Genomic DNA, 27,637 nt, shown 5'->3' with positions numbered 1-27,637 from the left:
GATGAATGGAGTAGAGATAATTTAGGCTAATGCTGTTGGAAAGAGCCATCTGCAGAAAATCCAGGCTCCAGATTCATCAGCTCTGCAGAACCAGGGCTGGGCAGGAATTAGCACCTCGTTCAGGGCGAGGGGAGTGATTTAACATAGAGCACTGCTTTGGTGAGTAACAAGGAAAAAACATAGCTCTTTGGTCTGGGTTGTGGTTTCATGCAAGCCTGGGACGCTGGGCACCCACCGGCAGCTCTCCTCTGAAGTCCCTTGCTGGTTTTTAGTGGCATGTGAAGGAGGGAGCAGAGCGTGAGGCTGCAGGAAGAAACAAAAGGGTGAATAAACCTTCTTTCATATTTCCTGGTACGTCCAGCTATTAAATGATGTGCTACAAAGTAGTTTTTTTCCTGTCGTGCATAGGGACCCAAGTCAAGGACCAGGATGCCGTTGTGCTAGCGCACAACACGAAATACCTATTATTATTGTAGCTGAGTCATCCATTAATAGTTAACCAAGTCCTGCACTGCAGCCCAAAAGTCCTTCAACCCTAGCCTCTTCCAGTTTCGGACCAGGACCACAACATATGTAATATGTTATGCTCCCTTATTATATTTTCAGCATGCTGTCTCCCAAGCCACAACTGTATAATTTTGGAGAAGTCTAGAAGCAGGCCCTGCTATTTTGGGGGCACCTCTCAGGACCTGATGACATGTCACATCCAATTCCATGAGCGTGGTTTACTTCTGCATGGTTGCATTTTCAGTTTGAGTAAGAATTGAAAGATGGGTCTCAAACAGTAGCCATCTGCCTAGCTTTTTATTAATGTTAACCATGCTGGAACTGCAGGCAAGGTAGTTGGTTATCTGCACTTGTCACAGCAGTTTTGTAGTTCACTGCAGTGGCTTTGCATGGATTTCAGCAGAAGTATTAGAGGCCCTTCACAATTGAACAGCTTTACACAGAGCTACAGGTTTATAAAACACATACTCCAGTGTCATGCACAAGTTGCATTTAAAAATGCATTAGCTGTCTAAAGCTTTGCTCTGGAGCTAAAGTTTTGTGTGCAAGAGAATTTGTCTTTTTGGGGTGTGGGAGGAGGTTAGGTAGTCTTCATATTGCTGCTCATAATGAGGCAGTAACTCTCGTTTGTGAATTTTTCTTTGGTGTCTTTTTTGGACACCCTGGGGCAGTCACATTAATTTTGGAAATCTGCAGAGGTGCAGTCTTAAATGCATTTCTTGTAAACCCTGCTCACCTGTACAGGGTGTGTATCTCAAACGCTTCCCTTTTGTTCACGGCACCTGTTTTTAGATTAATCCTTTCAGATTAGAAAACACAACCCTCGAGTTCAGTGGGAATTTGGCTGTGAAATCTTGAAATAAGATGCTTTTTTCCTAGACCACGTCCTCCAGCTGGCAGGTTTTTGCTGTCCGCAGGAAGGCAGGACAAGCCCTCAGGTGCAAGAAGGAAATGAGAGGTGCAAAATGCAAAGTTGGGGCTGTGCTTCTTCCCCACACACAGGGACGTGGATCCATCCTCACCATCGATGTGTCTCTCCCTGGTTGCCCAAAGCTTGTGCTTTTGTGATGGGTACCTCACAGGATGGGACTCGGTTGTCTTTTGGTGCTGTGAGTATTCCTCTGTCCTGGAGAGTTTTCCATCAACACCAGCTACTAATGAGCCTCCCTCCAAATACTGCCCTGCAAGCTCAAAACACATTTTGCCTAGCCGGCGTAGACTGGGCTGTTTTATAACCGCACTTAAAGTCTGTTTTAGCCTGCCATGCGCCAATATAAACACAGGTTTTCTATGTTATCTGTCATCTAAAAAATACTTCTAAAGTGACGGCTGGCCAGTGGGCCGGTGCTTGCAGCACGTGTGGCAGTGCTTGGCTGGTGCTGTTTGATCACCAGTACAGATGGGTACTGGGATTGAAGGTATTGAACTGGATATGCCGAGGGCTTGGTGGAAGATACTCAGATGGAGGTGGCAGGTTTGCTGGGTGTTGTCTTCTGCTCGCATTTAAGGATGTGATGCTGGAGGTGCCCTGGGTGCATAGGTGTCCCATTGGTGGGGCTCGATGTGGGTGATGTCCCCATAGGAGTGGAGTGGTGGGAGACCTCGTGGATGGGGGAGCTGCTGGTCTGTGGATTGTATCACGGATAATAAAACGGCTATCATAGGAAACAGCCTGGCTGGAGGCCCTGTGAAAAATCACCCCCTAAATGTGTTCCAGTTGTCCAAACACTGGTGCCTCTCCTTCCTCCGCTGTGTGCGTGGGGGGAGGCTGGAGCTCACTCTCCACCACCACTGCCTGGGGAGCAGCCCCAAACAGCCTTTGCTTGCTTTTTGCTGTGCCTCGGTCAGCTTTGGTCCACCCAGGTTTGAGAACTGTGAAAAAGTACCAGAAGCCTTCCTTTAGCACAGACCTAAAAAAAAAATAAAAAAATCCTCTAGCAGTCTGGACAGCGTGGGCTGTTCCTGCAGCAGCCCTGTCCATAAGCAGGCAACCCAAATTTGGCTCTTCCCCAGCACAGGGTGGTTGCTTTGAGTTGGAGCTGGAAGGTGCATGGAGCCACAGGATTTCCTCCTTTCTCACCGGGCTTTGCAGCCCCAAGGGGACATGGGGACGGGGAGTATGGCAGGGATGCACGCGTAGCCCATGTCAGCAGTGACCTCTCTGTTATTTGCAAGGGGTGAGGAGGTATCTCTTGATGATCTGGGTGGCACCTGAATGTTCCCCACCCTCTTCCCCTTCTCTCGTGCCCATTTACTTCATCGCTCCCGCACCTCTCTGGTGATGACAGGCATGGGTAGTGCAGAAATGCCAAGTGCTGCTGACACAGGGCGGTTGGCTGGTTGGTTGCCTCTTTGCTGCTTGTGGTCTGGCCTTGCTGGTGAGCCAGGAGAGCATCCCGTGCTCTGGTTGTCTGTGTAACTCATCATAAACCTTTGCCTTCTTATGAACCAGGAGGCAGACTCGCATCTGCACTTGTATTTCATTTGTTTTGGCAAAATGGGGAGACTTGTCTTGCTTTAGGAGATTTAAACAAACCATATGATGTTTTATTTTGAAAGGTGTCATAATACTTTCCACTTTTCCTTTGCTAAGCATATTTTTGTGCTGTTCCTATCTATGCTAGTCTATAAACAGCTCTGTTCCTCCTTTTTCCTCCTTAAACAAGTTGTCTAAGTCAGAATTCTTGGCTTTCAAACACCTTTGGATTATTTCTGGAGTAGGGCACGCATTCTGCATTAAATCAGTAAATAAGATACTGTGTATTTTTAGACCTCTGATTTGGAAGCATTTGTGAGAGTTGTGCTGGCTTTATTATTTCACATGGTTGTAAACCTCTTGTATATCCTTCTTCTCACTTTCCTTTGTTATGGAGATGGTGACCACCCAAAAGCTGTTGAGATTGATGAAGTTAAGGGGTTTGGATGAATCTGTTTGTAAGAGTGGATGAATGAACTTTTCCTGTTGCAGTAGGTTAGAAAATAGTTTGATGAAGATGATAAAATGGTGCATAGGCGGACTCCACCTCTGCTGCATGAGCAGGCAAGGAGAAGTTTTCTGGTTTGGGAGGAGGTCTGCGGAGCTGAGGCTTCACCCCCAGTTTCTGAGCACTTTCATCTTGAGCGGTGTCACTTGGTTTGTTGCCGGTCGAACACTGAGCTGGCAGCCTGCCTCTCTGGTCTGCAGGGATGGATGCATGCGGGACTCGCTTCAGCTCCTGCAGTTTTAGTAAATGCATCTGTTTATCTCTGTGGGGCTGAGTCCAGTGAAGCTGCTTGGCTTTTGACTCCTTGGTGAGCTGAACCCCTTCCAGGAGCTCTGGTTTCATTCTTACTGACCTTACCAGCAGACATGTGTGCTGGTCTTTGAGTTAATCTCTTTGCACAGAAAGTTGTACAGATCTGACAGGATGCATTTGGCTTCTACTGTCTACTTAAAACAGCAGTTGGCTTTGCTTCTCCCTGGTTTAATAATCTCTTTGAGGTAGGTACCGCTTTTTACCTAGGTTTCCTGAGAAAGGATGCTGCACGATGGTGTGTGTCTCTTCTCTCCCCCAGAGCTTTTGATGCTGTTGGCCAACTTCAATTTGAGGAGCGAACTCAAATTTGAAATGCTTAACGCTCTCATAGGCAGCAGGCTGGGGAGGGTGGCTGTACCCCCACCAGGGGAAAGGAAGCAGTGTGAGATTATCCCATATGAGACATCAGAGAATCTCCGGGGGGGAAAGTGATGCCATTAAACTATCCCTGCAGGAGAAGCAGATAACGATGAGCCAGCTGTGGGATGTGGCTCTGCCCAGTGCTGTGCTTACCCCTGTTAGGAGGTCGGTGAAGGAGGGGTTCAGAGCCTTGCTGGGATTGTGCTGGCAATAGCTAATATCCGTAGGTAGGAGCGGAAGGTTTGGTGCTGGATTACCCCGTCCATTGCCCTGTGAGCAGGGGATGCTGTGGAGGCAGCACCTGAATCCTGGCCTCTTTGGGGACCAGCATGGTTGTTCTTTGTGTATAAAGTGATGCCACCCATGTGGTGGGGGAGTGTCTCGTCCGAGGCAGCAAACCCTTGTGACTGCCATGGCCGCAGCTGGGAATCGTTTTTGGTGACTGGCTGCTCCTCTCTTGGAACAGCATTTCCAGGAAGAAGATGCCTTTGTGGCCTGATGGATGTTGAGCAATCGGCTGCGGGTGGGAAGCAGTGGCCCTGGGTGTCTGCATCTCCCCGCTCCCCGGCAGTGCTGCAGTGGGGCAGGGATGGCTGCCGGGGGCTCCTGCCTGCTCCAGCTGCTCGTGGGGTCTGGACTTTATAGTAAGCATGGGGAGAAGGCAGAGCCGGGCAGCATCCTTGGGAGATGCCAAATCACAGCCCAAGCTGTTTACTACAGCATTTCTCTCTCATGGTTCCTAGCACTTGTGTCTCAAGTGCTACCACTTTGTGGTCTGTTTAACAAGAGCCTGAAGAGCTGTCCTTCCAGCTGGCAGGGACACTGGGACTGTGCCGCATCCCTCTGTGTATCTCCCAGGCTTGCTCCAGCTCCCAGGCTTTCCTTTTATTCAGACTGCACAAGCGTTTTTCCAACACCTTGCCTGCATGCCCCCCTGCCCACCCTGTCCTCAGGTGACAGTCCCTTTCGGCAGCCCCGGTGCTGCCGATGAGCCGGTGGTGTACGCGGGCTGCCGGCTGGGCTCCGGTTACTGCTGTTTACTTTGTTTGCTTCACTCTCCAGCTGCGAATACTTGAGCCAGCTTGAAGGCGAGGTTTTCAAGCACCCTGTGTGCAAGTCGTAATGCCAGCATGGGGCTTGCTGGGGAACAGGCTGTGTGTGATTAAGCCATTTAGGCTTGTCATAAATTTTTTTTTTAAAGTCAAAACAACACAAATCCACCTTTTTTGGGGAGGAGGAGGTGGCAGCTGAACATTTTTGGGGCTGCATGCTAATTAATGTTGCTTTGTTTGTGAGAGGCATGGCTAAAAGAAGAGGAATTCAGCGCAGACTTATGGGCCCGCACATTTGGAAACAAAATGGGGAAGTTTCCCTGTCCAACAATTTCCAATTGCTTCCTCTATGGTTTCCTGAGTAATTCTGACCGCCGGTTATAAAACCGTCTGCCTCGCTGTTGCAGGATGCATCATCCCTCAAATCTCCCTTTGGCCCACCGTCTCCCCAGGCTGCTCGGTCCCTCCCTTCGGGCTCCCTGTGCTGTTTGCAGCTGGCAGCAGGAAAATTTCTGACCCCTGGGAAGTTAGTTTCCTGACGCTGCTGTGCGATAGACAATAACAGCAACAGCCCTTGTGGGACTGGGGTGGGATTGGGAGTGGATTGAAGATCAGCCTTGACCTGTTTTGGGGACGTTATGGTCTGTCACGGCTGAAATGCCTTTTGATGGTTTTCCCGCTTTTTAGGTTTGAAATGCGGAATCACTCTTGGCTTATTTGGATGGCTTCGGAGCCACCTGGCCATGCCTGCCCTGGGGGATCAGAGCCGGTCCTCCTCCTGGCACTGCCGTGGTGTGGGAGAGAGGGTTGCAGGATGCCTGTTTAGGTCTGGGTCCACGGAGAGCGAGGGCAGAGGACAAGCCGGGAAGGAGCCCTCCAGCCCCGCTCCCTCCATCAGGCCTTCGGTTGCTGGCTCCTTTGCCATTCTCTGTGGCCACCTCCACTAAGGGGTTTCGAGCTAAGGTGAACCAACCATATCCCCTCCGTGTGTAGTATTTCACAGTGGTTTTGGGGCAATATGTGGCTGTTTGACCGATGCCCAGCCTACTGCAGTGGTTGCTTTCCACCTTTGATCTGCATTTGGCCCGGTGCTGTGATGCTGGTGTCCCACGCCCTGGCAATCAGGAGTCAAAAGCATCCCTCCAGCCCTCGTCTCATGGTGTCTGGGTGTCTGTTGGGACTTGGTGGGTCGCAGGGCAGAAATAAATGACAAGCCGATGCAGCATTGTCAGAGGAGGAGCTGGGCCTTATTTTGGCAGCCCCCAGCAGACCGCTGGCTTGAGCAAGACTCCTTGGCCTGAAAATGGTCCTGTAATTGAAGCAGTGAAGATCTGTCTCACCTAATGTAAGCCTATAAATATGAGGCTTTATGGATAAGCTGGAGGTCTAGTTTTCTCAGTTCCGTGGAATGCAATGGATGTTTCCAGAGGACAACTGAAGTGTTGTCCCAGGGGCCGTGCAAGCAGAAGACCAAGTACATGCTTGCCCTTTGGTGCTTGTGGATGGGGAGACGTTGGGAAGTGGGTGGATCCTGTCTGGGGAGAAGAGACTCTCTGCCCAGAGCTTTTTCACAGCGTGATCATCTCTGTAAAGGCCAAGAAAACTTGATCTGAAAGTCTGTTTTATTTATTCATTCCTAACTCCAGCCCTGCTTTGAGGGGAGGCCATCAGCCTTGCTAGGCACGCAGGCAGTCCTGGCACGGCCATGTTCCCGTGCTGGAAGAGTGCGTTCGGGGAGATATTTGAAATGCAGCAGAAACCCCACACTTCCTTCAGAGTTTTGACTCTTGCATTTTTCATCTTGGGCAGACTTTAAAGTTTTCTGCAGCATTCAAGGGAACGTTTTGGTTTCCCTTTGCCCACATGTCAGCATTCCTGAACAAAGCAGCCTCAAGATTTGTGGAGCAGATTCTTGAAATTCTGCAAATGTTTTGAACCAGAGGATGTTTCCAGAAACTGCCTGACCTAACAAAAAGAGTTGGTAGGACTTGGGTACGGCTTGGGGAAAATGAATAAGGCAATTCCGATCACAACCACCATCCCTGGTCTTGGGAGCTGTTGCGTTCTGCCACCTTGTTGCTGTTAAACCACAGCTGTGCTTATTTGAACAAACCGGATAAAGAAGATACGCATTTTAAAACTGAGGTTTGGTGCCCTGCTCTTGCACTGACTCCCCCAGTGATCCTAGCAATGCCATTTAAGGCTAGATCTGAAAAGGGGTTTAGATACCTAAAGATGGAATTAGGTGAAAGGGAAGCAAGGGTGTTGGCAGCTTGCGTACCTGCAGGCACTGCAAACCTGCTTAAGCCTGCCAGGGATGTTCTCCTGAAAATGTCCAGAGGTGATTCAGTCTTGTGGTCACCAGCACCCCATAGTTTACACCCTGCAGCACCCACGTGTTGCTGTCCTGGTCTGTCGTGGATGCTCCATGTGCGTTCACGATGAGTCTTTGTGGAAGAGCTCAGTGGGAGCTGCTGGTTTTGCCCAGAAATAGGAAAGTGGAAGCGCCGCCTTTTCCCTGGGGCTGGGTGGCCAGCGATGGCATTTTGAATGGGGAACATGACAGCAAGCTTTGCTTGCTGCCTTCCTGTTCTGATTTAATTGTGCTTTTGCTGGTTGCTGGGGTTTAGGCATTAGGTGTCTCTTCCCATGAGCATTTTATTACAGGCGTGAGCATGAGTGACAGGGGAGGGGATGCGGAGTGTCACACTACCCGAGGCAGCCGTGAGGATGTGTTGGGAGGCAGGAAGGCTCCTGTGTCTGGGAACACTGACCCATGTATCTCATTACCGTGTTTCTGAAGGAGAAAGCAGCAACCCCAGTGCAGACCCATTGCTATTTTGACCCAAATATGGATTTTGTTTTGGTTTTTTTTTTGTTTTTGCTAGCACATTTCTGGTGTGCTGGGAGACTGTGGTATTAACATTTTCTCTTCAGAGAAGAGGTTTGACTTGGACTGAAATTGCTGATTGATTCCCTTTTTTGCCCTCCCCCCTCTTCCCGCTGAAGTCAAGAACCACTTCAAAGGCTCAGATGTGTTGGTGCCAGATGCCATGCAGTTATTGTTAGAAGAATCTGAAATATAATTGAAAACAAACCTTTGTTCAGCCAGGCATATCTGGCTGTAGTCTTTCACTCACGACAGAGATGGGTGCTCAGCCTCTTCAGCTAGATTTGGTGTCTACACACTTGTCATGGCAGATGAAATGTCTGTGAATTCTCTTACATCTGGTAAGTGTTTTCAAAATCCAGAAAGTGCATATTTTATGGAGGGTTTTTTCCTACCTAGGAACCCACACTGACGCTCAAAAGTTACCAGCATATTTGTGGAATTCCTTGCAGTAATAAAACACATCAGATTGGTCTTGGCAGGCTGATTTCAATAGAGATGCTCCAAGTTCAGGTTCCTCTGCTTGGCAAGCACAGAGTTGTCCTGCTTTCTTTTAAGACTTGTCTTTTCTGTGGGATATAGGATATTGTTTGACGTAATATCGAAAACATTTGTAAAAGCATGGGTAAGACAGATGTCAGCTTTCATTTTAGTTTCATTTGGTGTGAAAGCAGAGGCTGGTGTAGAAAATTTGTAATCCAGCTCTGTTAGTTCTCTTAGTTAAGTCCATGAGGCTGGAGGCTTCTGAAGGAGCCCAGCAGGCTTCAGGTGCTTTGCACGTAGCAGCCCTCACTCGCCTGATGCTGAGTATGAGCTGTTTGCAAATGGAATCTCATGGGGTGTGAAAACATGGTACGTGGTTCCAAGACGCACAGTGTGTTTTGGGTTCCTGTTTCTTGTAGTTATTTTCTATGTGTAATTTAGAAGAGTGCACCAGGTGTGTCTTGGATCAGAATCTGAACTGCTCCTGTGCACATTAACCCAGGGTTTTGCCCCGGGACTCGGATGCCACCCCGTGATCTGTTATGCACATGCTTTGTGTGACCGTGTGGACATCACTTTGTCCCTTCTTGCTGCAGATACTTGGACCCTCCTTAATGCTGAGGCGATGGTCCGAGAGATGCTGAAACCGTTAGTACAGCTGAGAGCGGGGAAGAACAGCATGGAGCTGTGGCTCCCTTGTAGAGGTTACTCCTGTAGCTGAACTTGGAGAAACGGGTCCCTCTGAAATTTAATAGGGCCTTTAGCTGCGTGAGGGTTGCTGAATTTGGTGTTTCTTTTCATTTTAATTTGCCTCCCCTACCAAAAGCACTAGCCTCATTGCATATGGCTGCCTGTCTGTTGTTTATTATCTCTGTTACACTGTGGTTAGTGCTCACACATGATGTTTCTTTGGTTTCAGTACAGACTGAGCGGGTTGTCTGCCACTGGATCCAAAAATGTAAACTATTTATAAATGAAAAATACTCTCCAGTTTTAAAGTGCCGTGTTGTCCCCTCTCCCTCCAGCATGTGCACATTTGGCTGATCTTGTGTAATCCCACTGATGTAAATCCAGATATCTAACAATTTATGGGACTGGGGGCCACCTGGAGAAATTTTGATGTGACCTTGTGCTCATGAGGGGAGAACATGAAGCAACAGTAATAAAAAGTAATGGAAAAATGTTATTTGGCTGTGTTGCATTCAACACAGATATGGGCCCAAGCGCAGATAAACCTTCCTTTAGAGTTCAAGGATTCTTGATTTTGGTTTTCCAGTTGGGCTCATCTCCATCATAAGCAACTCTTGAGAAATTGGGACAGAAACTTATTAATGTGGCTTAAAATGACCTGAAACAACTAGAGTGCTTTTTTTAGTACTCCTTACAATTAAACTCTGTTTGTTCTGTCTTTTGAGCGTGTGCTTAGTTTTATATTGAAGTAACAGCCTATGTTTAGTCTCCCAGGGAAGAAAAATAAGACAGGATTTAATAATATATTGAGGGAGACTGGGGTAAGTTTTCTGTGCCTGTTTAGAAAGCAGGGGAGGAGGTGATGCTGGGTGGGCCAGGAGGGGACAGGCTGGACCGGAGGCTGAAGTGGTCAAGCCCAGGGGCAGGAGAAGAGGAGGCTGTGAAGTAAATACAGGGTGTTTAATTGAGGAGCTTGTTAGCCAACAGCTGATGGCTTGTTTTTGTAGAGAGCAACCGGGGACTTAAGGCGAGTTGTTTGCTGGTTGGGATGAGTGTTGCACACATGGCCTAGGAGTGATGGAGCATCGATGGAGCTGGTAGGAGCGAGGGGTGTGGGAAGCAGAACTGTTCAGAAAGCGCTCCTGAAAGAGAAGGAATTATTTTGATCTATGGTGATACGGTTTTCCATGCAGCTGTGGTGACAGTAAATGAGGCAGGGCTGTCCTGCTTTCTGCTCAAATCTGGAAGATTAGAGGACAGCTGAAAAAACAGGTGGGATTTTTTTGGGAGACTGTTCACAGCACTGCAGTTAGCCATCATTCAGATGAAAACGGTGGAAACTTTCTCATTGCCAGTGCATTTAGGCTCCGTTTGCCATGTAGCTATGATTAGTCAGTCTGTAAATTGTACAAAAAATTTAGTAGTGTAACTGGTGCATAAAGGAGTAAAGTATAATCAGAGCAAATTCAGTATAGTTCCCAAGTTTTGTCTGGACACTATTTGCCTTGATGGTGATAATCCCTCGTTCTGTAAAACCCAATTGATAGGAATGTAGGGTTTGGGTTTTTTTAATTTTGAGCATTTAGGAGCACCTAAACACATTTGCACTTCTGTCCCCCACAAGACAGCACTTGCTGGAAAAGGCTGTTACAGCCTAGCTGGGACTGTGGAACGAAGCCTTTAATGTACTGATTGCATATTAATGAACAGCCAAGCAGGCGGGACGTTGCCAAAAAAGCAGTGAGTGAGAAAGCCAACAATATCAGCACGAACTTTGCACTCTGGAAAGTGTGAAGTGATGTTGGTGAAAGGAGTTTATTGCACAAGTGGAACACTGTGGTCCTCTTTGATGCCCAAATTTCTGTGCTAGTGAGGAACAGTAATTGGCTGGTGTTGCTCGATGGGTTCCTATTAACCCGTTCTGCACCCCTTGAAACACTCCCCACTCTCAAGTGTGTTTTGATGGTATGGGTGCTTGCTCCTGAGCGTTTGGCGTGCTGTGGCTGGTATATGAAACTGTAGTACCTCTGAGTGCCTGGAGTTACTGTCCACATCTGGTTTGTATCACCTTCGGTGGGTTTTATTGCAAGCTATAGTGCTCTGTCTGCAGCCTTCTCGCCCAGTTCTGTCCCACAGCATCGGGCAAGCAAAATCCCAGCCTGGAAAAAGCTACAAAATGGGGCGGTATATGATTTAATGAATATAATGGCTACTGATAGCGGTATACTTTTCCTGGTATTTGGCAGAAATTGGATATCTTGGCTCTTGCCTCTTCATTAGCCAGGTTTCTTCATCCCGAGCTCATTACCAAGTCCCTGGGATGTGTTTTTTAAGAGCTCCCGTCTGCTTGGAAGGGGAGGCTGGTCCCTGCCAGCCTCCTGCAGAGCCTGAGACCTGCCGTGGGCGAGTGCCAGTGGTGGCATGTCCCCACGGGATGCTCGGGAACGGACCGGCGGTCGTGTGCGCTGGTTTGTCAATCGCCTCGATTATGTCTTTCCGCTCTGCAGCTCTCTCCAGGAATGTGCAGTATTTGGTGTGGGGGCTTGCATCCTCTGTGCAGCTGGGGACTTTTCCATCAGGAACGTTGGGAGTATTTAAGATGATCTTGCAAATATTTTTAATTTTTTTTTTAAATTGGCCCTGGGCCAATTTTTGCTTGTCTCTGATGCATAAAGTGGGTTTGAAAAAATGTTGTTGTTTCTCCCTCTCCCCCCATTTAAACATTTCAGGAATGTCAAGTCTTGTCAGCCTTGGCTTTGCTGGGGAAAAAAAAAAATATCCCTTGAGGAGCTTGGGGATGTGTTTTTTATGTGATCTCAAAACCCTGAGGGAAGGTATGGGGGGGAGGGAAAGAGCAGGTCTTTAACAAAAGCTTCCTTTATCCCAAATTTTAATGAGGCATTGCCATTAAATAGCAGCAACCACACAAAAAATCAACCAACTTGACTTGGTTTTCCGATGTTCGGCCCCTCGGTTTATCTAATGCTCTCGCTTTGCTGTTTCCCCGCTATGGCCCTTCCAGTGTTTTCCAAGACAGATAAACTCCAAATTTGTAGCATAAACCTGTTCGGAGGTGCAGACGGATTGAGAAGACTTTTCATCAAGATTTTTCTGCTGCAGTTACTCATAATCGCCAGTAATCTGTGTGGAAACAGGCACATGAAGTCTGGTTTCCCGAGGATTTCTGTCTCCAGGGCTGACTAACATTTTAATTGACTTCTGCAGAGTGTTCCTGTTATCTCTGCATCGTGTTTCAGTATTGCCCTCCTTCCCCACCTTGGCCGTCCATGGTGTATTTTGGGAGCGTGTCGGGCTGTCTCCTTACTGTAGCAATGGGCCCAGGGGATGCTGAGCCAGGGGCAAAGGCTTCATGTTGGCCCCCGGCCACTCTCCCTCCCCTGCCTGCCCCGGGTTCTGCAGCCCGGCAGGAGCTCACTTACCCTTCCCAGACCTCTGGTCTCATCCCAGCGTTAGACCATTTGGGATGAGGACACGTGTCTGCAGCCTTGTCTTCCTTGGGAGCAAGGCTACAAACAAGATTTCCCCCTGTTCCTCTTTTTTTTTTTTTTTTTTTTTTTTTTTTTTTTCAGGATAAACAGAGATTCGGTGGCTTTAGTGCGTTTATCCCTGAGCAGTGGGAGGGATGCTCGGGGTTTCACAGAGCCCCTCTCCTGTTTTCTGGACTGTTTTTCGTGGAAGGCAGCAGGGGTCACCTGCCCCTCCAGCTTTCCTCTCTCCTCTCCTGGTGCAATGGGGCTGGTGTACCCAGTCACCACCACCAGCTGCCCCCATGGACACTTTTTTGGGGGGCTGTTGGAAGTGGTGGGAAGCGTGCTGAGGTCTCTGAGCTGGCAGTTACACCTCAACCCCATGCTTGCTGCCCGGCTGGACTTTGGAGCCAAGCTCATGGGTGGGGGGGTGGGGAAACCCTGCAGAAGAAGGAGGAAATATTTGTTTAATTCCTGACGTAGTGTAAGGTTCAGAATGAGCAGATTGTGAAATGGGTGCAGAGCGGGGAATCTGCTTTGCCTGTGGTTTGCAGATAAAGTGCAGAACAGGCAGCCTATGCGGGGCTCAGGCTGCAGTGGTTGGGGTGGGGGGGGAAGGCAATGAGGTTTATTTGTTTGTGCAGTTTGTTTTTAATTTAAATAACCTTTATAATCCCCCCCCCCCCCTCTGAATTGTGATTCCTTATTTATAAAGGCCTCCCCTTATTATTTGGCCTGAAATACAGGCTGTGCTCCAGCTTTTACGATCGGGATTAATTTTTTTAATGGGCACAGGCAGGGGGTGGGCAGGCAGGGGGGAGCAGGCAGTGCGAGCCCCCCCCCCCCCCCCCCCCCCCCGTGTTTGCGTTTCCTCTGCTGTCGGGGGGGTTTCAGCTTCTCTCCGTGCATACCCCAGCCCTGGGGCCAGCTGCCTGCTGCCCTTGTGGCTTTGCTGCTATAAATGAGGCAGCAATGTGTTCCCAGCTGGAGCGGGGCTGGATAATTGCTCTGGGCAGGTTTATGGTGGGGAGGTGCGAAGTGCCCGCTGTCTGTCTGCCCCCCCATGGAAGTGGGTCTGCAGATGGGCTGGGAAGCAAGTGGCCAGGAGGGCAGCTTGGGAAAAGGGATGTTTCCTTGTGGTGGGGAAAAGGGGAGCTGATTTGGGTGAAAGAAGCGGCATTAGCCATCCCTGGAAGGATGCAAGTTGTGAGGTGTGGGGCTCTGGTGTCCTTGCCTGCACTGGGAGCACTCAGTGGGTGTTTGGAGAAGCACACTGGGATGTCAAAGTGCACCTCTGAAGTTTCAGACTCTGCACTTTACTTACTAAGGAGTTGGGGGGGGGAAAGGGTGACAAAGGAGCCATTTGTAGACTTCTCATAAGTATCACAGGGGTTTCACAGCAAAGTGCAGAGACCACTGAAGCTGGTTGGGCATACCAGAAACTTTATGAAATAGTTGGATTTGATCAACACTTAATTGCTCACAGGCTGCTTGGCTCAGTCTCGCTCGCCCTCTCCCCTGTCCCGAAAGAGGCGGGGGGGTGCAGGAGCTGGACTCGTGCCCCTGCTGCCGACTGTGTGTGTCTGTCGGGTGGGTTGATGGCACGTGAGGACGTCTGTAAATGCCCAAGGTAAAATTTAGCAGGGATTGAGCGTGCTCTTGCCGTAACAAGAGAGCAGCCAGGCTGCGACGGGTTGCTTGATGCCCCTTTAGGTGCAGGACAGTAAATTAAATGCCTTCTGCTCTCCTCCATGGAGGTGCGCAAAGCTTTTGCCGGCAGCCTTGCAGAGCTTTTTCCAAGTGGCTCGTTCATGTGCTGTTTAACAGGCAAGGGTGCCTTGTGGTAAGGTTTTATTTGACGCTGTCCCATCCGTGGCTGTTGCACATATCAGCTGCAGGCAGCCACCACCTTACCTGCTGCTCCGTTGGCCAAATTTATGTGTCAGAGCCCCATGGGGTGAGTGTAGGACAGCTGCAGGTGAATGGCAGAACAGTGGCTTCACTGAGGACGATGCCCTTAATTTTAATTGCCCATAAAAGTATTTTAGGTGTATGCTTTACTAAAACCTCTTGCTAATGGCTTCCCTGCTCCTGGCTGTCCAGGCTGATGGTGTTTCCTAGAGACCTTCTCTCCTTGGGTTTAGAGGAGCTCTGTCTCTGCAGGCACACACATGCACACATTTTTCTTCACCCAAGTCGTTCCCAGCCCAGTTTCACTGCTCTTGCATTACCTTGTGGGCCAGCATCCAATTTTGAGCACAGGAGAGATTCTTTGTGCTGAAAACCAGTTTGCTTTTTCCCTAGCAGAACTAAGCAGAAAACTTCACATATGGGTAGGAGTTTCCGATTAATTTCATAAAGTTATTAGTAAACATGTATGGAACATTTTCAGCAGCAGCAATGTTTTTAAAAAGTTTGCTTACAAGCAGTTTATTGATTTAGCAAATAGTTGGATAACACAAGCCTGGAGGTGTATGATAGTTAATGTGTAACCATTAAATAGACTTATTTGGGCACTTTTTATGTGTTGGCATAGCAATTAAAGCTTATAAACCTGTGGAGAGTGTTTTTATGTGGAGTAAAATGAGAACCTTTATCCCAGAGAAGGTGTTCATGGAAAAGGTACAGTTTATGTAATTGTATTCACGTGACTTGACGTAAGCGTGGGGCTGCAGGAAAAAAAAAAAGCTACTAGAGCTAATTCCCGAGGCCGATTGCAGTATTGCTGTGTATTGGCTTCCCTCCCAGTGGCCAATTTGGTATATTGAAATCAGTGTCATTCCATGGGGGGCATTTTATTGTGGGCCTCCTGAACAGAGGGTTATGTCCTTGCTCTAGACAAATTATTTTTTGGCTCTTGCGTCTGTATGTGGTGGTGGTGGGGTGTGTGTGTCTTGGAGCAACTTTGGTGGTGGTATCAAATTTGCTGGAAAAAAAACCCAACAAAAAAACCAAACCATAAAATGGTTTCCTGCTGGCTAACCTGATCAAGCAGTAAACATGTCCCATAGTTCTTGAGAAGGTCTGTCCTGGTTAAAGCAATTACATAGGAACCCAAGCTTTGTGGGAATGTGGAAAAGCCTTGGGTTTTTTTCTTACCTTTTTCTTTCCCATATGGCGTATTTCTGTTTGGGGGATTCAGTAGATGGAGTATATATATAAGCTGTAGCTCCTCCTTTTTGGCTAAAAAAAAAAATGAAGGCTGAAAACCCGACTTGTTTCAGGTCTTTGCAGCAATACCTTCTCCACACTGGAGCATGTGGATGGTGGGGGAGAAAGGATGGAGGGGAGGGCAGCCTGGCTCAGTTTGTGTAACTGTGATTGCAGAGCTCCACGCAAATATTGACACCAGATTTCTTGGCAGATGTGCCATTCCTGAGATGCCTTGGGAGTAAAAGATACTTCTCTGGTGCTCGTTGTTGTATGAAGCAGCCCCTCCTGGGGTGGTGGAGGTGGGGAGTAAAGGGGGAGAAGCTGAAGGAGTGTTAGTGATGGAGCTGAGAAACATGATGCTAAAGGGGCTTTCACCCAGAAATACTATGGTATCGCATTATGAGGTATCTAACAAATGGATGGATGGTCTGACAGATGGCAGAGAGGGATGGGACACCTTGGTATGTCTGCACTGCCGATCTGCCACAGGTCTGATTGCAGAGGATGCATGCATCTGCTGTGCTCTTTGCAGCACAGGATAGCCGCTACTTTTTCCACATCTTTAAAAAACAAAATAAAACCCAACTGCCATCCACAGAAAGGGAAAATTGTAAAATTCTGTTTTCCATCAGCAGTTGGCTGCCTGGGCTTTGCACCGTGGCAAGGGTGTTTTGCTGAGCATGTGTGAGATAACCTGCTTTCTCTGTTGCAGTTCTAGAGAATACACTGGAGGATTGTTAACATCAGCCAGATACCTCTGTAGTATGGCTTTGTAGCATAGTCTGGACAAAAGGTTAAATCAGGCAGTCGTTTCTGCGGTGTTATTTCCTATACAACACTCTGGAGAAAGTTCAGTATCACTTAGTTAACTTTTGCAGAGCCATTTCCTGTAGGTTTTGTTAGAGAAAAGCTAGATTATGTGTTTCCAGTTGCAGTAGAGTTATTTTCCCCTATAAAATGCACTACAATTTATTTTTACACAATTTTCATTGGTTTGCAAAAGGCTTTTGGGGGGGGAGCCTGTGTATTTGGAAGATTTGGAAAGTTTATTATTTCATACCTCGCTTGCAGTGACAAATTGAGGAAAATGTGTTTTTTAATGTGGCGTTGCTGTAGTTGAGCCAGGCTTGAAATACAGAGTCTACATTAGTGTGTGCTACCACGCTGCCATGAGTCGGTGGCCTGTCTAGCCCGGGGTCCTGCTTCTGACAATGCCTGGTTTTAGGAAGGACTGAAGAAAACTGTGCAGCTAACAGCCAAGTTGTGACCTGCCCGGAGGAGAAAAAGTATTTCCTCTTCGTGGCTTCACAGATGTGGTAGTGAGTTGCATGGGTGTTTCTTCTGTGGTTTTTCAACCATATGATGTGCTGTTACCCTCCAGTCTGAGGAGACTTGTCCTCTTTCATCTCTCCCGTGACCCTGTTTGTGGGGTGCCTTGGGTTCTCCATCATGGTTCATCTCGGGACTTCTTCATCTTTTGCACACGAAGTGCTGCACTTCTTTTCCATTGCCATCTGTGCTTAGAGCAGCAATGCTTTCTACGAGCCCTAAGGATTCTCTGATTACTATGAAATGGTGACATTTCTTCTCCTTATTCTCTTCATAGTGATTAATTTATTTACTCTCGAAAGGGCATGGTTTGAGTTCTCCAAATGGTGAGTGCACCTGTGGCCCTCCCCATGCAATAACAAAGCTTGGGAGCACCTTCTGCATTCATGTTTTTCAAATAACTGCTTTTTGGAGTGTGAGGTGTTGGTGCGAAGCCAAGGTACCTTTTGCCCCATGAGAGGTGCAATGTGAGTAGTGAATGGTGAGCTCCTTGGCATGGCAACCTGGGATTGCAAGGACCACTTGGAAGAGCAAAAGGGTATTTCTGTTCTTGGCCTAAGTGTAGCGTTAGCTTTTTTATTTTCATCGCAGCCAGGTGGCCACCCACATAGAGTTTTGTTATGGGACTTCTTTTTATTATTATTTATTTATTTTTCAGAGGCCATCAGGCAGTTTTAACATGGCATCTACACTGGGTTATGCCTGAGTGACATGAGCTCAAAGCAAGAGGGAAGGATCTGTCTGCCTTTTACATCTCCCTACAGAATTTGTTGTTTGATGCAGCCTTCGTTCAGATGAAAGGGTTCCCTGTGCTTGAAGCTGGGACTGGAGCCTCCACTGACATATATGCACCTTCTGGTGGGCAGAAACTAAGATAGTTACAAGAAAAAAAAACCTGATCTCAAATGCCAAGTGGAGCAGTATGATTCCAATAATAATAGTTAAAAGAAGATGAAGTGAGCTTATCCAAATACCTTCTGAATCCAGAAGTTTTGCAAAAGATTGGGTCCTTAATTGCTTCCTGTAGCAAAAGAATAGGGAAATGTTCTCCTTCTCATCCCTCTACAACAAGGAAAGGATAAAAATCTATAGAAGAGAAAGTTTGTTCCTTGATTCAACCTTAACATATACCTTCCCTTTGAATTAGCAGTGAGGCTTTTAGTTGAGAAATTGCAGAAATCCAAGGGAGTTCATTGAATAATAAATCAAGGCATCCATCCAGCGAAGTACCTCATAGTCCTTTGAAGTAGGTGGAAAAAAATACCTTCCTGATCCAAAGGCGAAGTGTGTGCTCAGCGCCGGTGCCTCACTGATGCTAATGCAGGGTTTGAGCTTAGCTCAAGTGCCCCAACAAGGAGTGTGGAGAGCAGGAGCGAGTGTGGGCCCATTAACTGGCCCATTAACTAGCTTCACCTTTGTTCTGCCCAGAGTCCCGTTTGCCCAGGACTCCTGAAAGGTTAAGAGACCCAAAGAACAAAAAGCTGCAGTCCCTGGAGAAAGGGGCTGTCTTTTAACCCTGGGAAGTCCTGAGATACTGGACTTGGGAACAGCAAGCTCATTTGAAGAACTTTCTAAAATTTTATTGGCCATAACTTTTCCTCTTTTTGAGTCTTTCTGCAGTTTGAGTTGCGTTAATAAAGAAGTCTGGCTTTGTAAGTGGAAGGAGTTGAAAAATAGCACCAATAAAAACTGTAAAGCTCTCAAACATTTTTAAAATAGTGCCTCTGTAAAAGATGTGGCATTATATGCTGGGGTGGAGAGTAATAAAGATTTTTTACTAGCGCTCTTCACAACTTGATCATAAGCTGTACAGCTGTCCCAAACTCTCCTGATAAAGCCTTTCTACCTGTATACATCACTATAGATGTATTGCCTCATGCATATATAGATGTATACATGTTTATGCATTTGTAACTGCATATGTGTCTGTAAATTCACATAGTGAAACAGTCATGTACATGTGCAAGTTATTTAAGCAAGAATATATGCTTATTTGTGATGTTCTGCTGTATATAAGGAATGCGAAGACTGGTGTGTAATGGAAAGCAGCAATAGGTTTAACCATCTCCTCGACTTCTTCGTGGCATTCTAATTACGGTGATCGCTTACATGCAGAATCAATGTAAGAAAAGTGTCTACCATGTCAAACAGTATCTGACCTGCTGGCAAGAGGTACACTGTGGACCACCATTTGGAAACTCCTGCATCACACCATTGCCTCTCTGATTTGCTGCTTCAGCCTCTTGCTAGCCAAAGGTGGTAATACAGCTGTCTGCCATCGAGTGCTATAGTTTGTGATAAGGTGAGGGCAGAGGAAGCCATCTCTGCTGTTCTCTGCACGTGGCCTGAAAAAAAGAAGTTTATTGAGGAAAATAGCTTTGCTTAGGACCTAAAATATGGAGTAAATTAACTTGAAAGTCTCTTCTGGCTTTTCATTGTCAACTGAAAGGTAGTTTCACGGTAGATTTATTTGCCTTGTTTTGCAGCAAATGCATTATATATAGCTTGGCTTTTATTTCTCTTGATCTAGGTGGAAATGGCTTCTTTTAAATGCAGCCTTTCCATCTTGAAGGTCAATTAAAACAGGTTGGAGGTCAGATAAAATAAAAGGGACAGAACATTTGCTTCTTGGTGTATCTATTTCTGTAATGTTATCAGTGCATGTGGTTTTATTTCTAGCATTTTGTTCCAGGGCTTCCTCTAAGACTGAACAAATTGAATCAGTTGGATGCAGTACAGCTTCCAATTTGGGGTTAGAAATCCATTAAATTGCTTGGTGCTTTATTGGCAATACAAAAGTGCTTGGAATGAAAGTGCATTATGATTGGACATTGATTACTCGAAAGGATAGCGGGTAAATGCCTGTGTAAACCACACACCTCCAGCCAGGATGGCCAGCTTAGAGTTTTGTTGATTTTTTTTTTTAGCTTAAAATGTGTATGTTTTGCCCTTAAAATGCAGTTCTTTATTGCAAAGATGAACTATTTTTAAACTGAAAATGGAGAGCTGTCTGCCACGTGTTTTTCACACCTCTTGTGGATTAGAGCTGGCCCTGTATCATGCAGTGCTGCCAACCATTGACCGCCCCATAGGTAACTAGTCCTTTAGCTGATGCTTTGAGGTTATATGCACCATTCCTTTCCACAGGCAAGATCTTTGGATTTGGTCAACCTCTCAGTTTCAGCCCATGGCACTGGAAAGTGCAGGGAATGTCCTTGCTTGGATGGATTTTAAACCGAGTAAGTTTATGGTGGGCATAGCAAAGAATCCAGTGTTGTAATTCCACTCGGACTGCTTCTAGGATCAGATGGGGATTTATTTCCACTGTAGAAGAGCTGTCTGGGTGTTTTGTGAGACTGGAGTTATTGCCACCAAGTGGGAAGAGGGGAGCGGGGCTGGGAGGGATGACCGTGACCGCTGCCTCTGTCCTGGCAGGTACAGCTGAGTTGGCTGCTTTGGCCCTGGTCAGTTTGTTGAACTTCGCAGCACGTCTAATGAGACAGAGCGTCAAGTCAACCTATCTGCTGAGATTTTTCTTAGATGATGGCACAGCAGATGTGTGGGGTGGCTGATGAGGAGCAGCCACTGATGAAATAGCAGTGTAGCGTGGCCAGCCTGGGCTGGTGGAGAATGGGAGAACACTGTTTTTTTCTGGTAAATGCCTCTTTGCTTTTACACCGTTCTGCTGTACGGCGGCGGGAGGTGATGCAGCCCCGTTCTGTGGTGTTAAAAAGCAGTGTCAAGTGCAGGAGAGGCAAGAGCAAGCTGGTTAAGCCCCCGTGCTCCAGCTGCAGGAGAAATCTGCATGCTGTTTTTCGAAGACTTTTTTTTGTTTTCCCCAACTCTTTGCCTGACTAGTTTTAACCAGTGCACAAATATTCCTTTGTGCCGCTTCCAAGTGAGCGTGTTTTTTGCGGGGGGAGATCAGTCCTTCCTGATTAACTATTAATAAGAATCAACCTTAGGGAGAGAATGAAGCACCGAGCAAACACCACGGGAGCAGGTTGTTTGCCCTCTCCCCACCATTAATGATTGACCGGGCTCTGCTCCGGCACGGCCGCTGGACCAGGCACAGCCGAGCCCTGCTTGCCACGGATTTCGCAAAGGGGTGATGCCAGATGTGTGCCGAAACTTCAGCATCAGGGTTCGGTGTTCTCCCTTCCTATGCATATGCAACCACGGCGTTGCTGGTTAGTGGCACCGTGAGAGCTGTGCCTGGTGATTTATTTACTGAATTGGTATTCCTGGTAAACTGTGGTGTTGGAGCGGTTGAAAAATGTCTTCTCGCCTAGTTAAGCACTTTGAGCTTACCAGAAATGCTTGTGGACATGATTGAAACCACTTGCATCCCCAAAGAGAGCAGAGCATATTACATTTTCTCCTAAAACACAGATTGTATCTTAAAATATGGGTTATTGGATATTATTGAATGATTGTTGACCTTGGATGTTTTCTTGCATTGTGGAAACTTCTGAGCAGTGTTTGGGGAGTTTCTAAATTATCTCTCTTTTCCATCTGCACTCAACCTGTAACCCACAGCTGGATTTTGCAAAGTCATGTGGTGGGAGGGTTAGGCTGCCAGCAGTTGAACATGCTGCTGTGGGTCTTTCCAAGCATCTGAAAAAGACAAAGGTTTAACATGGTTTATTTGCTGTGAGTACTTGTGAAAAATTGCACAACTTGAAGATAAAAGTATTTGCTTTGCAGAAGTAGCAATTTTTGAAACTGTAAATAGCACTTAATGCTGTTGTATCAATGTAGCTCTTGTTATCGGTTAATGGAGGCTTAGCAGTTGTTCTAAGGTAGACAAGTATAGTAAATTATATAGTTGTTAATCCTCAATAAATTGGTTTAGTATGTTGAATACACAGTGGGGAACCTTAATTGAAAATGTTAGTAAAGAAGTCATGGCCTTTATTGATTTACTGAAGAAACACAGTGGCGATGGAAGCAGGAGCAATTTGTTTCATGAGTATTTTGTTTATGAGCTAGGCCTCCAGCCCTTGCTTCAGCAGTGTAAGACACAGTGTGCTTTGCCTTGTGGAGGCAAAATCGCTGAGAAAGAAGTTTGCCATCAAATTAGAAGAAGGTGAGTTTGCTTTTAAGTGGTGGAGCAAACAACTTGCAGGGTTTTGGTTTTAGGATATGTCTTTTTCATGACAGTAGGTAGCACTTTAATTAAAACAATAAACTCGGAACAAACCCTATGGGTGTCTGGGCAGATGAAGGGTGGAGTTTTATATGTGGGTTTAAAAAAAACCTTCCACATCCTGCTTTTCCTTCCAACTACTTACCTGTCACAGGTGGCAAACCAGCATTGCTTTATGTTAAATTAAATCCAGTTATTTTTATTTAGATGTCCATGCCCCCTTTGAAATGTGTTTTATTGCTTTGAGGCAGTCCTTGCAGCTGATGGTTCAGTGCATTTTGGAGAGGATCAGTCTCCTTCAGGCAGTGCAGCTTAATAGAAGCAGCAAATAAAGTGAAAAATTGCTGCAATTAAATACCTCCTGCTCTAACCCTTGCAGCATCCCCTGTTCCCTGCGTACAATACTGCCTTTGACTGGGCTGTCTTATTAGGAGCAGAGGAACATGCAATCCTAATGGGAGGGTTTGTAGCCTCAGTAACTGCGGGCTATGTGGCTGCTGCTAGTATTTTTTTATTTTTTTTTTCAGAAGCAGAGAAAGCATTGTTGAATACCTTGTCATTCATACTTGCTTTGTCCTGCCGTCTTCTGTTGCTTCGGGTCCCTACTGGCTGCTGGGAAAGTCTGTCCAGGCCCCCAGGAGAGGGAAAGGCTGTATCAGCCACGAGCGCTGGTGGGGCACACTGCAGAAACGAGGGCTCACAGTCCTCCCTCTGCTATTGAGGCCATTGGATGGCTTTAAAATGAGTTCACGTCTTGAAATCTCACTTTATGTTTTTTGGAGCATGGAACAGTTGAAATGCTGAGAAAACTCTTGTTGAGTGGAGCAGGATCAAGCCCTGGTGGAATGAGTATCGTGTCTCTCCTGATGCTGCAGAGGCGTAGCAAGAGGTCCCTAAGCACCTGAGTTTCCCAAGTGCTTTGCTTGTATATTGTGGTGTACTTGCATATGTGTGTGATTGTGTAGATTAAGCTAAAGCTAATCTTTCTTTCTTAAAAAAAAAAAAAAAAAAAAAAATTAAAACAGTTGGGGTTTTTGGAGGAGATGGTCTTCCAAGCAAAAAAAAAAAAAGGCAGAAAAGAACTCCATTTTAGTTTTGCTAAGGTTATTAAAATAGGAGGAAATGGGATCCCAGGTTTTGTCAAAACACACTTGTGTAAACCGAATGGCGCCTAAAATAACCTGCCACCACCCTTTTTGAAGAGACCAATAAGCCTGTAAGAGTTCCTTGTTGTAGGAGATGTAGAAGCCCCGGCAGCAGCATAGCGTTACCCAACCCTCCTGCACAGGACTTCTCTGCCCTTCCTCGGCCACCGAGAGCATGGTTGCTCTCCCGTGCTGCATGTTGGAGCCAGGGAGCTGACAAGGATAGAGATATTCACATTTGCAGCCTGGTGCGAGCAGACCGGCTCTGGTGGTTTGCTTACCAGGCTTGTACACACGGATGTCCTTACGTGCCAGATGTGTGGTCTCTGTGCGCTTGTGAGCAGAAGAGTGGCAGAGCAGGAGGAAGGGCCAGGGCTGAAAATATGTCCCTGAAAGTTATTTGAAGATAAGAAGATAATTCTCTAATTCCTTGAACCATATCAACCACATGCTAAATTAAATTGTAGTCCGGCACAATGCTTCTCAGTGATGTGGTTTTAATTAGTATTCTTTGCATTAATGACTGCATGCATCTGCTGGAATCAGTGTGGTATTGATTCTTTGGTGATCATGCTACAGGAATTTCCTTTAGACAGTATTGTTGGTCATGACTGAGAGTGATTCATGGTGCAGTTTTCTTGGTGTCTGGATGACCTCTCAAAGTTTGTCTTCGCTGTCAAATTAGCTCATATTATGGCTTGAGGGTTGCCCTTAAGTTGACTCCCTCCTGCACATAAAGCCCCTTATATGAGCAGGCTATTAACCCAAGCTAATATGATGCTGCTGCTGCTAATTTGAGCTAGGGCATAAGTAAAGCCTGAGTGAGCACATTCGTTTAGCCGCTAACAGGACCTCTCAGTGATGGGGCACAGCTTCACCCACGTGGGTGCTGCTTGTCCTTCCCGTGTCCTGAAGAGTCCCCTTCTTCTCTCCAAAGCTCTTCCAGCACCAAGCTGGGACATTCATCTTTCTGGTGCCCTGCGTTTTGTTGCTCTTACCTCATTTTTGGACGTAACTCATGCTGATGCTTGGTGTGGGACATTTCTGTGCCCCAGCAGTGTCCCTTCTCTTATAGGCTGGGTGCTTTGCACGGGCGGGCAGAGCTCCCCGGAGTACGCTGTAAAAGAAACACGAGGGCCTCGGCTTATCACAGCCGTGGGTGCCCCAAAAAAGTGAGCATCCCGGAGGTTGCACAGCCCAGGCCAAGTATTGCTCACCATTGTGAGAGCTCACACTTGAGGCTGGCTGAACCGTGAGATGTAGCGTGGGTGTAGAGCCCTTCAGTGCATCCTTCAGCAAAGATCTATTTCTGTTCTTCGTCTTTCCTGACCATAGGCCTGTTAGGCTGGGTTTGGGAGCAGCGGAATAGAGGTGAGGGTGATGAGGGAGCCGAGGGGTATAAGAATCTGTGGTTTTCTGTTAGTTTAGCAGGCGGATTCAAAGGAAACCCAGGAATGGCTGTGGTGGGTTGGGTGAATGATTTCCCCAAGTCCAGGCTTCAGCTTCTGGCGGTGCTTCAGCCACTGCAAAGGAATCTGCAAGAAATCCTCCGGAAGGTAATTAAGGACTGCATGCCTAGTATGTGAAAGCTCCTTCTGACTATCATCACTGTGGTGGTTCATGCAACTCCATTTAGTGGCCATTTGTTTTAGGGGGAAACTGAAAAAAATCCCATTTAAGGGAAGGTGTTACTGTGCAGTGCAGCTATGGGTAGCTGGCACTAGCTGCAGTAGCTGTTTGGCTGCTCTTGCCTCATGGGAGTAGACTTTGGACTTGTGCACAAGGAAGAAAAATGGACTAAAGCTGCTTTTTTTCTGTCCTTACAGTCCATACAGCCACCTGAATCCTTGCAGTTTCTTTCATTGCTTTTGTGCTTCACTGTTAAGCCTCACATATCACTGCATATGAGGACTCTGCCATGTCTCTGGGAGCTCACAAGCTTGTTTTAAAAGAGAAATTTGAGTGTGCTTTCGTCCCTGCACAGCTGTATACTTTTAGCATGGGCAATGTGTTCCCTCTCTTGTTCCCCTGGCCCCCATCCCCAAGCTAATTCAGCTGCAGCCATGCTTTTCATACCCAATGAAGTGTGCATGGGGCCTCCATTCCAGGGCTGTAAAGCCATCTACAAACATGTGGGAAGAGGATGGTGCCTATTCAGTAAGCTGTGGACTAGGCAGCTATCTTTCGACAGATTAGCCAGAGGAATTTCTATTGCAGGGCTCGATTGTTCTGGGCCCTTGGCTCCCTTTTGTGCAGGAGCGATGAAAAGTTGTGTTATGACAATGGTTGACAAAGTGTTTAATGAAAGCCACAGTCGGCAGTGGCAGAACTTCGAGCCATCCTCCTTTTCTCCAATGCCTGTCATCAAAAGGTGCAGAAACGCTTTTGACATAATCTTCTGCACTGACAGATAAATGGTTTTGACGTAAGGGTCGGAAGCCTTCACCTCACTGAACAGAATTTAGCCATCATCATGGTGAGCAGAAACTAGGAGGCACGTATGTCTCCAGTCCTTTGTCTGGCAAGCCAGCCAGGCACCTCTGTTTTCAAAAGAGAGGTGGATTTTCTCTGCACTGGTCAAGTTCCCAAAGCAGAGTCAAAACTTCTACATGAACTCCTGGTCTGCCCCGCACCTTGCCCAAGGAGGCAGGATTGGCATCTCAGTATTCAAAGAGATGACTGATCCCTTCTTGCTGGCAGGCAGGACTCTTTATGTGACAGCATTATTACTTTCAGGAGGTGGTTTCAGGGCAGGCTTATGTACCTGGTTATTTAACAAGGCTTTCCTTTCATTCTCTGCAATGTTCAGTGATCCACGGTGCCATTTTCACAATGCTAACTAAAGGCAAACACTGCTTTCTTATTTAAAGAATGGAATGATTGAACAGACAGAACAGGGACCTTCCCATACTGATTTAACAGGCTCTCAGTTCCAGATCATGGACATCTTAGTAACAGGAGGGGAAAAACCCTACGTTGTCAGATTAGCCAATACAAGGAAGACTTGAAGTATGTAATGGATAAATAATGTGCAGAGCACTTCTCATGCCAGTAAGTCAAAATAAACTTTAAAAAAAACCCCACAAACTTCAGATCAGCTTCTATTCAACAGGGAAAAAGCAATCTGAATGTTAGGGGCCACTCTGCTCTGTCATCTCTGCCATCTGTAGAAGCTTCTGACCTTTGCAGGATGCTTCCCTGAACTTACAGCCCCAGAGAAGCAGGCAGGACTCTTGGCAGTCTGCTTTCTGTGTGGGTATGCCCACACTTGGGCTCTGCTTACCCCATGTGTGCAGGTGCCAGAAACGGGCTGACTGCCCCCCAAAGACATGCTCTCTTGGGACTGGCGTAGAACACTGTAGATGATGCTTTACAAACTGCCGCTTAGAAGAGATGCCCAGCACATGAGAAAACTCGGATGGTTTAGGGGAGTGCTGATTTGGGAAAGGACAGGAGTTTGGGCGCTCTTTTTTTTGTGAGGAAGACATTTTAGAATACTGATGGCAGAAATATTTGCTCAGTGAGCTGTTGCACTACTGCATGGCATCAGACCAAGGGGCCCCTCAAGAAGGAACACGTTCTGTGCTATGGAAGAGCAGAAACGTGACAGTTTTCAGTGACGGGATAGCTGTGCCCCTAAGCTTGGCATCTCCAACCAGCCTGTGTTGCTTGGAGAGGCTGAGCTGATGGGGACGTTACAGCCCCTGCAGCGCTTCATGCACTGCTGTACATTTGGGACCCATGCTTAGTGGTGGGGGAGCGGTTATATGCACCCATGACCTCAAGTTTTGAGTTCCCTTTATTTGCATTACTGGAGCCCAACCAAAATTGAGGCCTCATTTCATCAGCATTGGGCAAACCAAGACAATACCTACCTCAATTTTATTTACAGTCTAAATAGACAAGACAGACAAAGGGTGGCTGTGGAAACAAAAGCTCTGCAGAGGTGATGTGACATGACCCGGTCACTCAGCAGGAGATGAAGAGAGCCAGGAATAGACAGAGGTTTCCTGACTCCCGGTCCCAATGATCTATCTATTAGAGCACGTTAATTCTTTCCCCCGTTTGAATGCTGTGACTAGCATGCCAAACACT

At 46.9% G+C, this 27,637-nt stretch overlaps 2 protein-coding genes across 2 annotated transcripts in view; one reads left to right on the top strand and one right to left on the bottom strand.

The window, feature by feature from the left end:
• Positions 1-27,637, top strand: part of LRIG1 (leucine rich repeats and immunoglobulin like domains 1) — a 94,471-nt gene that overhangs the window by 6,736 nt on the left and 60,098 nt on the right. The window lies entirely within an intron of this gene.
• The window catches only part of SLC25A26 (solute carrier family 25 member 26), a 171,758-nt gene continuing 153,012 nt past the window's right edge, over positions 8,892-27,637 (bottom strand). The window contains exon 11 of the transcript XR_007509250.1: positions 8,892-8,902. The gene's annotated coding sequence lies outside the window, so the exon portion shown is untranslated. The remainder of the gene's footprint in view (positions 8,903-27,637) is intronic.

Source organism: Accipiter gentilis, chromosome 23 (assembly GCF_929443795.1).
Source record: "Accipiter gentilis chromosome 23, bAccGen1.1, whole genome shotgun sequence".
Lineage (NCBI taxonomy): Eukaryota > Metazoa > Chordata > Aves > Accipitriformes > Accipitridae > Astur > Astur gentilis.
This window is presented reverse-complemented; position numbering and strand designations above follow the sequence as displayed.